Raw genomic sequence first — 5287 nt, forward strand, 5'->3', positions numbered from 1 at the left:
ATATAGATAGATAGATAGATAGATAGATATAGATATAGATATCTATATAGATATAGATATAGATATAGATATAGATATAGATATCTCCTCTCTCTCCCCCTCTGCCTCTTTCTCTCTTCTTTTCCTCCTTCTCCTTCTCTTCTCTTTCTGTATGCATTCTTTCTTTCTCTTCCCCCTCCGCACAACCTCTGTCCCTCTCTTCTTCCCTATTCCCTCTGTTCCTTGGGTTACTTCCCTGGCATCCTTCCTTGGGGCCAGGAACTTTCCAATAAACTTACTTTAATATTTTCTAATCTTGCTTGAATTGGCAAATTTCACAGGTGGAGAAATAACCTATCAGTCAGATTATATGAAATAGAGTTATAGAAGGTGTTATAGCTGCTCAACTCTGCTGGACCCTTTAAGCCTTGTATTCTCTCAGATGTTTCTGTCAGATGCTGAAATTTTTTTTTTATGTAAGCAAGTGCTGGGAATCAAACTCAGGTCCTCTGCAAGAGCAACAAGTGCTCATAAATGCTGAGCTATGTCACCAGTTCTTAATGAAACTCTTCTATGTTTTTTAAAGGAAGGATCATCTAAGTCAGTACTACTGTATGTCTGATGTTTTCAATCCCATGTGTAAGCCTGGTCTTGTCTCAAGGTCCTTTCTCCAAACAAATCTTATTTCCAACATATAACATGATTTCTGGTTTTCTTTCCAAGACCAGTGGTACTCCATCATCATATTAACAGTGACCATAATTCTGCTCTCAACTCTATGAGTTAAAATCTTATGTATTCCACATATGAATGACACTGTTGCATGACCATCTTTTTCAGGAAATCTAATTGCTTTTCCATGGCCAGGGCAGGTATAGGGAAAGTTCAAAGATAAAAAAAAAAAAAGCCAATAACTTTCAAGAGAACATTAACCTCCTAGTAAAATTTAAATATTCATGACCTACCTGACTAAAATGTGACCTTAAGAAACAATGTATTAAGCAGCCAGTGAAGTCAGCGCAGCATAGCAGGAATAATTACCTGCAAATAAGTTAAAAACCTAGACACAAGAAAGCCCAATTCCCTGAACACTTTTACATATATTTTTCTTGTTTTATGTTTAGGTTCAGGTTGTTACTGCATTTTTTTTCTTTTCCAGATGTGCCTATTTCTGTGAAGATAGGGACAGTACCACCAACTCTGAGACAATCAATAACGCTACTTAGAATCCACTGTCTTGTACTTTCTTTTATCCAGAAATCCCAAGCCACTTGTGTCTAATTGTTGCTTCTGATGAATCCTCTTGGGCATTTACTGTAGCCCTGAGTGTCCTGTCATGAGGAGTGGAGATGGAGGAATAAATAGCAAAAATTCCCCTGTTGGCTTGAAGAGTGCTCAGTCAGTAAATTTCTTGCAATACAAGTATAGGGACCTAAGTCCAAACACTAGAATTCACATAAAAAGCCAGGCATAATAATGCATGCTTCTAACCACAGTACTGGTTAAGCAGAGACAGGTGGATCCCTGGGGCTCACTGCCTTGGCACCCTAGCCTAGAGTGAACTTGGTTAGCTCCAGTCCAGTTAGAGACCTTGTACCCCAAAACAATGTGGATGGTGCCTGAAGAATTATACTTGAGGTTGACCTCTGACCCACATACCTACTCATGCAAATACATTCATACATACATACACACACACACACACACACACACACACACACACACACACTTTACTTTAAAAGCTATAAAAATAAATGCAAGAAAAAATGGAAAAATAATCTCAAGTAAAAAAAAAATTGTTACAAATTGTCCTAAGTATTTTCAAATGCTACCAAAACTTGCAATAATGACAGTTATGATGATGGTGACACATTTTCAAATAAAATCATCTTTACTGCAAAACCATTGTAAAGAGCAACTTACAGGGGGCAGGGCCCAGGTGGCAAATTACTCTGTGCACTGGCTCATTCCTACCCATCACTGTCCTTCACAAAATCGTGACATGCTCTGTAGGATCCCTCTTCCTGTCCCCTTGTTTTCAGTTCGAAGGCTCTTCTTCCTCTCCATTATGCACAAATCCTTTTCATCTGTCACAAGAATTGATCTAAACCTGATACCTCTCTTTCATCCTGATCTCTGTGAACCCTCCACATCTCCCTGCTGAATTTTTTTCAGAACCCTCAATGATTTTATCCATTTTTTGTGGTTCTGAATAAACTCCTGTTTTGCATATCTGAGTCTTAGTTCACTAATCTCATGTCCCCATTGAGCAGCTAAGCTTCTAGAGATGCATCAGCTAGCACTCCTTTGTATCTCTCACAGCATGGAACAGAGTGATGGGCACACAGCCAACAAACATTGAATGAAGCAGGGGGACTTCATAGTAGAGGGTTTTTGAAAGCCATTCTTCTCATTGGTAAACTCATTGTGTCTGCACTTTATCACAGTGATGGAGAAAGGAGCCCTGGCATTTTAGCGGGTCCTACAGAGAGACAGCAAGGACACTCTTTGCTCCAGCAGCACTGGCCATATAAAGTAGCTGTGGAGAATAGCTTCCTTGCCACAATTCCCCCCACGTCCCACAAAGGAATTTCTCCCACAATCTTCAACCTTGCTTCAGTCTAACAAGGAGAGGAGGGACCCAGACAAGCAGCTGTCTAAAGCCCAGCACCAGACTGAGTGGTGGCTGCCTACAAAGGCCACACTGATAAGGACAGAGGATTTCCCACAGGGCAAACATACCTAATTCTTAGCTGTGGTGGTTAGTATTGTTCATTTGGCAGACCCTAGAATCACCTTAGAGATAGGCCTCCTTAGACCACACCTGGGGCTGTGGTTGTATCTTGATTGCATTCGTTAGCAGGATTCCATAATGATGACCCTTTAGCTGGGTGAGTGGAGAAGGCCCTGTGCAGCAGCACCATCTCTTTTCTGCTCATAGTTACAATGTGATGGCTCCTAAAAGATCCCAGTGCTTTGACTTCCCCCACATTGCATTCCTTGGCCCCCATATGCTTGTTCAAACATTTGAGTCTATGGGGGCCATACTTAAGCATAGCATAATGCACAGTACATTTAGTCCAATTTCAAAGGTCTCCATAGTCTATAGCAGTCTCAACAATGTTAAAAGTCCAAACTTCAAAGTCTCTTCTGAAATTCATCTGATCACTTAACTGTAATTTCTAAAGCAAGACAGGAAACCAGCTGGGCAGTCTCCAAACTCTGCATCTTCATGTATAATTTCATGGCAGTCTTCTGATCTCCAACTCCTTTTTCTTCTTTGTTGACTGCACCAAAGTTCTTTCTCCTGGGTTGATTCTATTTCCTGTTAACAGCTTTCCTCAGGAGATAGCCCATGGCTCTGGCATGTCTAACATCTTGGGGTTTCCAAGATAACTTCAATGTTATAGTTTCTTGTTTCAATGTCTGGGATCTACACATGATATTCTGGACTCCTCCAAATGGCTAGCATTCCTTCTCCAACTTTACCTTCTGTAGCACTCTTTGCTCAGGATGATCCACTCCACTGTTGCTGCTGTTCTTGTTGGTCATCCCTTGGTACTGGCATCTCCAATACAATGGGGTCTTCCACTACAGTGAGGCTACACCAATAGCCTCTCATAGGCACTCTCCATTGTGCTAAGTCTCAACTCCTTAGCATGACCCCTTCAGTCCTGGGCTGTCAACTGAAACCGAGGCTACACCTTCACCAATGTTTTTCTATGGTCTTTCACAATGCCAAGTCTCACATGTTCTTCCTGACTCCTTCTTGCCTTGAAAACTAAAACCACCTGGGTGACTCCTACACATTACCAGATGCACCACAAGGCAAAACTTTGGCTATTGCTGGAACACAGCTTCTTTGTGCTCTCAGAAAACACTTCCCAGAAGATTTCACCTCAATGATGCTGGTCTCTTCTTAATTACCACAAATTTTCTAGCTCTAGCTATCCATCAGTCCCTTCTATTCTTGACTCTAAAGCCAGATTCAAATGGCTGAAACTGCTTGGTTCTGAAGCTTGCTGAGGCTGGAACATGCCTCTCCCCCTTTGTTCTATTACTTTATCAATGCTGGGATTAAAGATGTGTACCACCACACCTGGACTTAAGGTTTTATTTACCTACAACTTGCTTTGTCCAAGGCTGGCCTTGAAATTTTTTATTATCTTTTTTTTTAAACTTATGCTTAGCTTTATCTCCTGAAATTAAAGGTATGTACCATCAAGCCTGGATCTAAATTTAGCTGGGTAGGATCTTGCCCCCAAATCCCACTCCCTTAATTTGTTATCTCCTTGAACACACGATTCAGTACCATTCCAATTCCTGGTATCCCTTTAATACTCAAACCATATATTTTATATATTTCCTTTTTCCATTTGCTATGCTTTTTAAAATGCTTTTCATGAGAATTAACCAGAGAACAAAATCTATGCTGGGTTTTTCTGAGACTTCCTTTGTCAATGCAATTTATCTGAGTATCTTCACATTTGCTTCAGGCAGACTCTTCAGAAAAAGGCAAACAGTAGCTGCAGTCATCATCAAAATAAAAGAAAGAAAGAGAGAAAGAAAGAAAGAAAGAAAGAAAGAAAGAAAGAAAGAAAGAAAAAAACAGTCTCTAGGCCACATACTGATATTTTCCACTGAAACCTGTAGGGCAAATCTGCATAATTTAAGTCACTCTCAGTAACAAACTTCCATATTCCTACTAGGATAGCCCATTAAGCCCCATATAAAGCATTCCACTGCTTTTGAAAGTCCCCAAATCCACATTCTTCCAAACAAAGTATGGTCACGCCTATATGAAAGAAATATGGCAGTCCCAGATCTGTGGGAAAAAATATAGGCCTCAGTGGTTGGGTCTCAGTCCTACATGCAGGAGGAATGTCTAATGTTCCAGCAGCCTGGAGGCTTTGGCGGTGGCAGGCCCCAATGACACAAGAAAGTCCTTGGTTCCTGAAAGGTTTATTGTCATGGTGGATGATGGATGGGTGGATGTACCCCAGGAAAACTCAGAGCATCCCGAGTTATATAGGGAGGGAGAAAGGGGGAGGGTTGGGGGGAGGATCTGGGGAGGCATGCTTTATTTGCTCCACCTTCTGGCCTTCATTAGTATGTAATTCCCTAGAGTCTGAGGACTCTAGTCACACCCTCTGCCTGTGCACTTTGAGAGGGGCTGTAATGGCCTATGTAACTGAACAATGTAGTTCTATGGAGACTAGACTGCCTTTCAGGACCCTGAGTTCTGGGGGCTTGCTGAACTCCTGCCAGTTCTCACATAGAGTCTCAGGGTTCTAGGCCCATGCTCAGC

This window comes from Grammomys surdaster, unplaced genomic scaffold (genome assembly GCF_004785775.1).
Source record: "Grammomys surdaster isolate TR1022 unplaced genomic scaffold, NIH_TR_1.0 125973, whole genome shotgun sequence".
NCBI lineage: Eukaryota > Metazoa > Chordata > Mammalia > Rodentia > Muridae > Grammomys > Grammomys surdaster.